Source organism: Cyprinus carpio, chromosome B1 (assembly GCF_018340385.1).
Source record: "Cyprinus carpio isolate SPL01 chromosome B1, ASM1834038v1, whole genome shotgun sequence".
NCBI classification, from domain to species: domain Eukaryota; kingdom Metazoa; phylum Chordata; class Actinopteri; order Cypriniformes; family Cyprinidae; genus Cyprinus; species Cyprinus carpio.
In genome coordinates, this window is record NC_056597.1 from 3,482,892 (window position 1) to 3,495,186 (window position 12,295).

Below are 12,295 nucleotides of genomic sequence, written 5' to 3' on the forward strand. Positions count from 1 at the left end.
TCCTTTTATTCACTAGAATTAAAAACTTGCATGGTTTCGTTTTATTAACTTTATTAACAAATGTATATGTGTATTAGCAGCGTTTGCTCAAGTTAAAGAAGTTGTTACCATGCACATCTGTTGTATATTTCTCTCGATGTGCACTCTTTTACTGGCATAAAGTTGGCTTGACGTTGGACGTTCGATATTCGCAAATCTAGGGACCGTCTCTAAAGTTACATGCGAAACTACTATACACTTCTCTAACGTCAATAGCATGCAAGGAGAATGACTAACAGTCATGAAAACAACTGTTAACTGTTCATCCAGGTGTCAACTATAATGCACACCTTTTATATTTTTTGATAATTATAAAAAAAAACTGTAAATCATATGTAAAATATTGCTACTTTTCATTACACTTTTCATTAAAGTGCACTTTAGAGGATGAATTTAACAATAACCCTATAATAATAAATACTAGAATTATAAATGAATAATTCGCTAGTTTCATTTGTAAATGAAAACACTAATTTAACAAAGAACGTTAATTAGGTTAGCAATACACGAATTAAAAGGGGAAATAAGCATAACAATAAATATAAAAATATAGCCCTATTTAATTTAATATTATTATCAATTATTATATACGGTTAGCCTATATGAATAAATGAATGATGCATTTATATAGCATTTTATAATGTATTGTTGTACACCCAATTCGCTGTACGATCATGTGGGGGGTCTCTCCTCAACCACCAGCAGTGTGCAGCATCCACTTGGATATATTATATATATAATGATAAAAAATAATAAAAGCCTTATATGCACATATATTACATAAAAAGACACGATCAACGGACTGTGGGATGGATAAAAATATTTGATCAATCTCTGATAATCTCAGGTTGCTATGGTCACGCGGGTTTGTTTATGCATTAAACTCGTGGAAAAATTAAACCAAAAAGATTCGAGCTTAATTTTTTTTTTATCTTACAATGACAGTCATTTATTAATTTATGCCAGGGGTTATGTAAATGAAAAACGAAGTCGAGATCGATATAAAACTTGAGTCGTAGACCTCTTTAATGATGTACGTTATAGTTTATGAAGTGAATTGCATAATTTTACATTAAAACTAGCAGTAACTCTGAACTAATGTGAACAAAGAACGCTTCTGTGCGCTGGCGTCCTCCCACAGGTTAAGAGATCTTAAACAAACACTGTTAATACACATGCAGTTAACCAAATGAAACAATACACATTTAATGCTATAAAAGTGTGTGACTGGCATAAAGTTGGCTTGACGTTGAACGTTCGATATTCGCAAATCTAGGGACCGTCTCTAAAGTTACATGCGAAACTACTATACACTTCTCTAACGTCAATAGCATGCAAGGAGAATGACTAACAGTCATGAAAACAACTGTTAACTGTTCATCCAGGTGTCAACTATAATGCACACCTTTTATATTTTTTGATAATTATTAAAATAAACTGTAAATCAAATGTAAAATATTGCTAATTTTCATTACCGAATGGGCTCAAATTTAAAATATGCCATAATTTGAAGCTCAATAGCATTTGAACAGAATGACTCACTTTCATAAAAACATACTGTAAAGTGTTCATCTAGGTGTCAACTATAATGCACACCATTCATATTTTTTATAATTATTCAAATAAACTGTAAATCATATGTAAAATATTGCTACTTTTCATTACCGAATGCACTTAAATACAAATTTAAAGCTCAAAAGCATTTGAACAGAATGACTCACATTCATAAAACATACTGTAAAGTGTTCATCTTCGTGTCAACTATAATGCACACCGTTCATATTTTTCATAATTATTCAAATAAACTGTAAATCATATGTAAAATATTGCTATTTTTCATTTGAGCTTTTGAGCTTTAAATTAGTGTTTACGTCCATTTGGTAATGAAAAGTAGCAATATTTTACATATGATTTACAGTTTATTTTTATAATTATCAAAAAATATAAAAGGTGTTTTAAATAGTTGACACCTGGATGAGCAGTTAACAGTTGTTTTCATGACTGTTAGTCATTCTCCTTGCATGCTATTGACGTTAGAGAAGTGTATAGTAGTTTCGCATGTAACTTTAGAGACGTTCCCTAGATTTGCGAATATCGAACGTCCAACGTCAAGCCAACTTTATGCCAGTAAAAGAGTGCACATCGAGAGAAATAAACAACAGATGTGCATGGTTACAACTTCTTTAACTTGAGCAAACGCTGCTAATACACATATACATTTGTTAATAAAGTTAATAAAACGAAACCATGCATGTTTTAATGCTAGTGAATAAAAGGAAGCCATCCACTCGCATGCATCTGCTCATCATGACAGTACCTGGATCAGTGAGCTGCGTCTCGGGCCGATGACGTCACTTCCAGGGAGGCATGTTGTAAACGCCCCTGCCCCTTGACTCCACCCCCACGTCAAAACAGCGTCACAAAGCGAGACGCGCAGAAAAATGAAGCGCACAGGAAAAACTGCAGCGCAAGCTCAAACTAGACTGACACGCAAAATAAAATCAGTGTTGCAAATAAAATTGTAGATATGACCATGGAAAATATGTTTTGCAAAATCATTGCTTTCGCGCGGTATCATTTATGTTTTGCAATTCTTTATTTTTGTTTGCAAAAAGCAAAATTATTTTCCTCAAATACTTTAATTTTTGTTTGCAAAACTTTATTTTCCTTTGCAAAACTTTAATTTTTTTGCGTATTTATGTGATATTATATTGACTCCATACAATTTTTTTGTTTGTTTTTGTGGTGTTATATTGAATTGTTCATTCACTCCCTCCCACCTACAACTCCTGCCAGCACCGAGACTCAAACCTGCGACCTTCTGGTTACAAGTCCAAATCTCTAACCATTAGGCCACAGCTGAGTTTCATGAGTTTCAATAAAACATTAAAGGGGACCTATTATGCCCTCTTTTACAATATGTAATATAAGTCTCAGGTGTCCCCAGAGTGTGTCATTTTTAAAAAGCCTATTTTGAGTGTAAGCAGAAACCCTATTTTCGTGCATGTTTTTTCAAATGCAAATGAGCTGCTGCTCCATGCTGAAATCATGCGTTTTAAACCATATTAGTTTAAACTTATGATTTATGGTTTTCTGAACTAAGTTCTCTTTCATGTCTTAATCTGACAAACACACACAAGTTTACCACCTGATCGCGTGATGAAATTGTACCTTTGGCAATTTTTTTGCAAGATGCGAAATACATACAAATAAGTCCATATCACTGCAGTTTCCAACAGAAATTTACACTAGAGGCGTTAAAACATTGAGAACTTGTAATCGTTTTCCTGCACATTTATGATTACAGCTCCATATGTTTCGCTTTCTGGATGTGACAAGCTTGCTCGACAGCTCAGCTGGAATGGAATTTGACTGAGGATGTGGAATCCATGGGTATAAATCCTATCAAAAACATGACTCAAGCTGAAAGATGTGAGATTGAAAAACTAAAACAGCATACTTGCATTTGTGTTTTTACATCACATTCCCTTTTGTTCATGCTATCGGGTAGGTTTAGGTGTAGTCCAAAGGATACGTTATTTTACATCATGGAGCACTAGAGTTATAGCCCCTCTGCAATTGTGTGTGTGTGTGTGTGGGGGGGGTTGCTATAGTAACGAACGCAACTTTAACACGCATCTGACTGATTGTGATCCCGTGCTCACTGACATGCTTGTGCACAAATCATGGTCACACATGCACATAAAAATCGTAAGACCTACTGCATAATAATATATAATAATAATCATAATAATAATGATAATAATAATAATGATAATAATAATAATAAAGCAATTAAATAAGTAAATAAGAATGCTAAAATAAGTTCTAGGTTTAGGTTATATATGAAGAGTTCAGATGCAAAAGCCTTTAAGTGCTATCTAAAATTTTCTTCTAAAATGGTTATTTTCTCAGGCTTCTCGGTTTATGTTCAGTTATTTTACTTTAATGTGAAAGAAAAGAAACTATTCAATGCCATTTAAGTGAAATTACTGAACCTACACATAGGAGCCTGATAAAAATGCTAATTTTAGAAGAAAATGTCAAATGGCACTTAGAGGCTTTTGCATCTGAACATCAATTTACACTATTTGAAAATAATATTTTATTTTAAAATGCACATTCACTCTTATTCGCATGTCTAACAGTCGAAAACACAAACGTCTCTTGTCATGTTCATTTATGATTTACATGAATCATGATTGCATATTTTCAGTTCAAAACGGCAAAATTTCATAAAAAGATGAGTGGTTTGGAAAAACAGTAATAAAAATTAAACATAAATGGCATAAAATGCAAGCCAGGAGCGAGGCCCTCTAGAGGCGCGAGGCTCTGTGTGGTCACACACTTGGCACAGCCCTTGTGACGGTACTGACAGTACGTATTTCTCGGCAAGAGAAAAGGTTTCCTCAGGTAAGTTTTAGTTAAAAGTTCATGATAAAAACACTAATGAGTTACAAAAACAGTCGGTCCTGTCTGTGAAGGTAAACAGCTGGGAAAGAAATTGCATGTTTATATTAGATCTGTGTAGCAGCAGCGTTATATACAGTAAATAAATCAATAAATCTACTGCTCCACTGTAATATTGTAATAAGATTCACTTTCTACATCACGGAGGGAGCAAAATCTGAGTGGGTCATTTTGTCACAAGCTTGCAGAGAAATGCTTACCAAAAAATTTTTATAGGGTTGTTCTTTTTCACATTTTCTGTATTGGTAAATGCTCCGGGGACCCGATTAAATGTGTATTTAAAACACATAAATATTGTGATTTTCATAAATTAAGGGAATTAATTATTGTGTTGACCTAAAACTCACTATCAGTGTAACTTACTAAAATAAACCAGGGACATGATCATGTTGATCCACATTGATAGATGGCAGTGCAGCTAACACCATTATGGTATTGGTACTTAAAATATGTGAAGAACAGAACTGCAAATACTAACTAAAATACAACTGAATGCACCTTTAAATATTTAAGGTAGAATCTGTCGTAATGAACACTGAACAAGAATGTTCCTCAAGGTGTAAATGACTTAAACACTGTTTTTGTTTATTTGTGGATTCAGTTCTGGTAACTCATTGTACATTAATATAAATGAATATAATAAATGTTTAGCCATTTAATCCAGAATTACATAATTAGAATAGTTCTCATACTGGAGATTCACTCATGCCACATCTGTAATTTGAATATGCAAAGCAGCCGACATCAAACAGCCTTCAAAGTTCAGTGAGGTTGTCAAGGAGACCAGCCAACAACCAAATCCACAAAAAAGCAGCTATTTCACATAAAAATTGGCATAGATATACAACCAAAGCTGTAAAAAATGGAATTTCTTAATTTCTAATATTTTGATATATATCATGTACAAGAGCCTTGTGAGCAGCTTGCATTGGTCAGCACATTATCAGTATGGCTTAGGGCTTGTCATGCAGGTGTCTCTGTATCTCAGACACCGAGAGAGCAGAGACTGCGGTAAATGGCACTGGGTTTTATCTTATGTACTACTGTCAGGATTGACATACTGCCGTCTGCTGGGAGAGGCCACAGCAAAATGCCACAGCACTTTTGGATCCGACTTAACAGATTCTGTTATGTAACATGTATTTCACAGAGAGGCTGAGGGTCATAAAAGTCTCATTTCAGGCAAAAAGCAAAAACGTTGTGGCATTGCTACTTGTGAGGTATCTTTAATGCAGGGATTGTTCAGTGTAGACAAAAGTTCAAAGATGTTTGTTACACCACTTTTTACTGACAGAGCTGATTGGGGTGAAAGGATGTTCTGGAAACAGATAATACAAGACACCAAGTGCTGTAAACCAGAGCTCATCATACTGCAACAGGGTCTCATTCGATCCTCTAGGTTTTTACTTATTAAAAGACAATTGACGTCACAGGAAGACTCTGTTTCCATGCTGGTTCAGCTGAGTTAGACGCAAGCTACTATGTATAATTTATTCATATGTAAAAGCAGGTGTATTTTTCCTTTTAAAGTCTTCTTCTTCAGAAGGGTTATGCTGTGATGGTTTAACAATTTTTTTAAGAATAATAATATAAGTATATACTATATGTGTGAGTGTTCAGATCCAAAATGTACATGCACTGTGTTGGCTAGAAAAGAGAGTAAAGGGTTAACACTCTGTAACACATTCTATCTCACCTCAGTGGTGTCTTTGCTGCAATGTCAGCGACAGTGTACAGCAACATACTTTGATACACAGCACCAAATCTGTTCATGATTACAACCGACATCACATTTACAAATGTTACAGAATGCTGAAAACCCATTTGAGGGAATTTTAAAGCAACATTATCATTTAAGGATAAATCAGACACTGTAATAATGTGATTAAACACAAACACTTCAAGTCCAGCAAATCTAAAGAGCACTAGACATCCAATTGACCACTTGTGAGAAAGGCAAATGTAGATGAAGGAAACAATATTGTTCATGAAATGAATAAACAAAGGGATAGTTCACCCAAGAATAAAAAATTCTGTCATCATTCATGCATCCTCATATCATTCCAAACTCTTCATCTTGAACAGAAATAGATATTTTTAATATTCCCTCATCTTTTTTGTTCATCAACTGAAAATCCACGCAACCAAATAATAATAATAATAATAATAATAATAATTTTAAAAGTAATCCAAATTAATTCAGTGGTCTTCTGAAGAGATATGATCGGTTTATACATACAGAATTAATTTAGGCTTTTATTAATATATAAACATTTATCAACTTACATACATAGAGCTCATCATATATTCTTGCTTGATGCGTGACAGTGGATCAGTGGAGTGGTATGAATTCCCAAAATACATTTATATTGAGATTGTTAAAACAATGAAGCATGTCCATGTTTCCATGTAGAATTATTTTTAAATACATAAATAATGCAGATAGGCTATGCCGCATTACATGATGTAGATAGTAGAATACTTGTGTTTACTATAAAAAAGAGGCTGTGTTTCCAGCTAAGCCTCTTTCTAATTCAGAACTGGGAGCTGGACTCAAATTTACCTCGTCACTATATTTGTGGTTGTGTTTTCAGCTGGGGCTATTTCTGTTTAGTGATTGGGAGATGGGCTACAACTGCTGCACTCACCGGTCTCGAGTCCCACGGAGGAGATCGGGAGGATACAAAAGAGGAGCGACGACAGTGAAGGAGGAGAGAGGACCAGGCCTGGGTTTTATTTTGTGTTTGGTTTTTGTTTGTGCGCGGCAGTCGCCGTGAGGGGCTGTTGCGCTGTTTTATGTTTATTTTGGTTATTAAAGGTTTATTTGAATGTTCGCCGGTTCCCGCCTCCTTTCTCCCGGGTTTTCGGCACCAGTGTAACACTATAAAACTCCATAATTACGGGAAGAAGGAGGCGGGAACCGGCGAACTCTCAAATAAATCTTTAATGACAAAATAAATACAAAACAGCGCGACAGCCCCTCACGGGCGACTGCCGCGCACAAACAAAAAACAAAAACACAAAATAAAACCCAGGCCTGGTCCTCTCTTCTCCTTCACTGTCGTCGCTCCTCTTTTGTATCCTCCCGATCTCCTCCGTGGGACTCGAGACCGGTGAGTGGAGCAGGTGTCGCTCATTTCCCAATCACTCCACCGGCCTCACTCCGTTCCCACGGCTCTTGGCCCCGCCCCACTCGTCACAGGCTGGTGTTGTTTATTTTTCAGTAATTGGAGCTGGACTCAAATTTACCTCGTCACAAATCTGATTGCTACAGACATTTTTAAGTATAGCTGATGTATTTTTGAGACTATTAGACATCTGTTCACATGCCTGGGTGCCTAGCAAATTAATCCTCCTTAGGAGAAAATTTCTCATTGTTTGTTTGTTAGTCCTTTTGTTTAGAAAAGATGTCAGCACAAAATCATCTAATAAAGTAGATGGTGTGTAGGTCAAATACTTGAATTTGGTCTTAAAAAACAAATTTTCCAAGAAGAATACTCATTTGTTCTATTTCAAAGGCTCTGTTCAACACTGTAATAACTTCAATAAGAAGTTATAATAACATGATTAAATAACATGATTTTGATGTTACTACATGCTACATCTTTAAATTACATCTTTTTTTTCAGTGAAGTAAACAACAGTGTAAAACTGAAAGATGATCAGGCAATGATTCTTCGGAAGGCCCTCAAGAGGCAGCAGAATGTACAGAAGTGTATTCATTATCAACTAACATAACAGTAGACTTGCTTGCCCTTGGGTCTGTCTATGCACAAACACACACATAAAGAAACTTTTCCCTTACAAACACAGACAATCGTACATCTTCTACCCTACTACAACTTTTCAGACAAAGTCTTGCCCTGTTACCTGAATCAATTGATACCACACTTTGAAATGCTCTGCTCATAGATTGATTTCCAGTATGTCTGGTAAATGAGGCCGGAGGCAATAACCCACACACTGGATATCTACAGTAATACCTTCGGTGGAATATTTGGGTGGAATGAACAGCACCAAGACAAAGAACCCTTGAGGAAACACACAGAGATTGAGAAATACTTAATCAGATTCAAGCATTAATGTCTTAATGGTGCTTGTGCTTTGGATTCAGCATTTGGTGCAAGTGTCTCTAAGCCATATATCAAAGTTCATACACCCACAGGGTCTTTAGAAGATTAAGCTGCTTTCATAATCGAAGGAAAGACTGGAAAGCTAAATTATCTAAAAGAACAGTGATAGAAGCCACTGGTTTTGTTTAAGACCCAGACATACTGACCCATACATTGCCTTGCTGTATGACATCATCTGCTATATGCAAATCATGTGGCCATTTCTGTATCAAACATTAATTTATTGCCAAGTGTGATGTTGGTTGATGATGATGGTTTAAAGCTGTTAATGATTTTAAAAGGCTAATTAAAGGGGAATCATTATCTGTTGCAGCCTTAACATGTGATCAGGTGCTGGCTCTCTGAGAACGTGTGTGAGTCTTGTGTTGTAACTGTCAAATGCATACTGCAATTTTTTATGAAACATCCAGGAAGGCTGATCATCTAAATTTTGTTTAGCAAATATTACAGTGAATGTGTGGCCTTTTATCATCTACAGTGCCAGCTGTCACATTTTAGTTTGTTTCAAGTTTCATGCATACTGTATCTTTAGGTCATTATAATCGCACTATAGTCTATATATTGTGTATGTGTAAAACATTGGTGAGGCCATAGACGCCATCAAAGTACTCTACCAGTCAGTAACTGAGGCCACAATTATCTACTACTCTAAAAACAGAAATGATTTAAAATGAAATATTATTGTTGTAAATGGTGCTGATAAAAAGAAGTGTTATATGTGATACTGTAAAACCAACAGACATACTCGAGGTATTGATGAAACAGGAATAAAATTTAAAAGCATCAGTAAGAGAATATATTTTATGTTGTATTTTTACAGGATATTTTTTTCTAAATACAGCTTTCATGGACTCTATATAGCCACTTAAATTTCCAGATATTATTGTGAATTAAAAAGTTTAGGTTACTTCCCCAAAATAATAAATAATCAAATAAATAAATAAAAAATCTGAAAATGTAATTATCCTCAGGCCATCCATTGGTGATCAAGTGATGTAATGCTACATTTTTCCAAATCCGTTCTGAGGAAGAAATAAACTCTTTGACAGCCTGGGGTGGGGAAGTACATTTACAGCAAATTTTAATTTTTGGGTGAACTATTTCTTTAAAATTTAATGAAAAATATAAATTATATTTGCATTATATATTTATATTGTATATTTTTATCTGTATTTCTGGCACATAAAAACAGCTAGTCAAAAATATCTTTATTGTTGTGCCCTGATATGACTCTTTTCATAACAAGGACACTACAGAATTTTTAAATGTGAGGTGTTGGTCTGTTGCATGTGCTGGTTTGGCTTCATCAAAGTGTTCTGTATGAACAAAAGCTATGGAGATATTTACTCATCCTCCTGCTTTTATTCACAATGTGGAAAATATCTTAAAAATAATAATTTTTTTATAGCACAATGATTTCACCACTGACGGCTATAATGAATCTTCTGCTTATCAAATTTAACCACAGCTGGGGGCAGGGTGAGGCTTGACCCAAATACAGACTGTGAGGATGGTATTATAGTGAAGAGATAAGACACAAAGATATAAAGATATCAGATATAAAACACATCTGGACACGATTTGAGAGGACTTCATTAGGATATAAATTAAGCTAAATCACTAAAACAGGGCATCCAGTCATCTGTGTAATAATGTTACAATTTATAAATGTATGTATACATGTAAAGAAAGATGTTTTAACTGAACCAGTGTTGCTGGGAGGTGGTGAGTATCCAGCATGAGAAAGCTTGCTTCTCAAAGCCTAGTGACCTCTATTGATCGCGAAGGGCCATTAGAGAAGGTAAATAAAGCAGCAACAAAGACCGCCTCAACTCAGGGAAATCTTCAAGAATTCTTTAGAAGGCAAACTAATTCTAAACCTCAAAGAAACAAAGTTCCAGGATGATCTAATTCACAAAGTACAACAATTTCTTTACATCACACACAGAAGCATGATCTAAAGCATCAGGCAGAACAAGTGCGATATGAGAAGGAAAACTGAATGTGTCCTTTAAGTTTCTGGGAAACCCATAAGGGTTCATCTTTAAAGATTTCTGAGCCATGAATATCATCCTGTCCACATGGGACCAGGACTTAATGCAGCTTGAAAAGTGCACTGACTGGGATACTGCACTAATGCAAATGGTCTTCGCTGTCAATCACTGAAGCTGCATATTGGCTAGTGAGCATTTATTCTATACACATGCTTTACTTTAATGTGAACTGAATGAGTGTTTAGTCACATACACATGTGCTAAAATGGACCCAATGTGATAATTAGAGAGGACTAGCAAAATACACAAACACACACATATGCTCATATTACAGTCACTGCTAACAGCCAATACATCTACTTGTCCTCCACCACGAACAAGATTTTCTGTCTCCCACAGTCACTACAAATTCCACTAAGTGGTTCAGTCCCCATAGGAACAACTAGTAATAGTAGACAGTGAAATGACCGCAATAAAATATAAATGGCCTCAAGTGCAAACAAAGAGAGCACACTGGTATAAATCAAACCTCTCAGAATACCAAAACCATCCTAATACATCTTGATATGTAGCAAAATTACATTCAGTTAATGTAGAGCGGCTGTGCAATAGAACAAAATAGGAAATACAAGATTTCTGATGTTTTTCAAACTATTTTATACAGGGAAGTGAATCAGCCAGTGGCACAGACGGAAGGACGCACTTTGGTTGTCATGATGACAGCAGGTGGGAGGGGAAGCTGAAGTCTAAACACCTGATGTTTACGTGTGTGCAAATGAAAGAGCTAGACGCTTACCAGTGAATTTAGTCCCTTTAGAGCCCATTAGAAGCATTGTGACAGATTAAGTAAAACAACAACTGGAACTGTGATGACGACAGTGTTTTTGTTTTTAACTAAAACTAAAACTATTTAAAATCTTTTTTGGTAACTGAAAAAAAAGACAAAATAAAATAAACGATTGAAATACTGATGAAATACTATAAATCTAGATAGAACGTTTTACTTAAAAAAATGGGAAAACTAGAAATGTTGCACTGGGATCTAACTGAAATAAAAAAGGTTGAAACTAAAAAACTAAATTTAAATAAAGTATTTTAAAAAACTAATAAATGACTAAGACTTAAATTAAAACTGAAAATATATATATTTTCTGTTTTCTGTTAAGATGTAAAATAAAAAAAAGATCATTAAAAATATTAAACATTCTATATATAAATAATACGAAAAACATCACATAGTGATGTTTTCTGTTAAAATGTATTTCTGTTATTTTTTGTGAATAGAAATTTGAGCCTTAATGTGTCTGTTTTTGTTATTGATTACAAATGTACACTGCAATATTCTTTGTACAGTTACGAATAACCAATAAACATCACCAAATATAAAAAAAAAATAAAAATAAAATAAAAACCCCACAAAATCACAGTCATGCTCAGATAGTGTTAACATGGTAATCTATCAGGTCAGTACTTTGGGGGCCAATTGAGTTCCCCCACTTTAGGGTGTGTTACCGTGGCAATGTGACAACGGACAACCACCCTCCCCCGTTGACCTCACCCTGAGGGAAAACTTTTTCCTAAGCTTTGTTCCAGAACTCCTGAATGGATTGTCTCCAATTCATCTCACCATGAGAAATGGGATGGGCTACTAAAGAAGCT

The 12,295-nt window shown here is 35.0% G+C and overlaps 1 protein-coding gene across 1 annotated transcript in view; it reads right to left on the minus strand.

Moving 5' to 3' along the window:
- Nucleotides 1–12,295, minus strand: part of LOC109060603 (FH2 domain-containing protein 1-like) — a 38,230-nt gene that overhangs the window by 24,886 nt on the left and 1,049 nt on the right. The window lies entirely within an intron of this gene.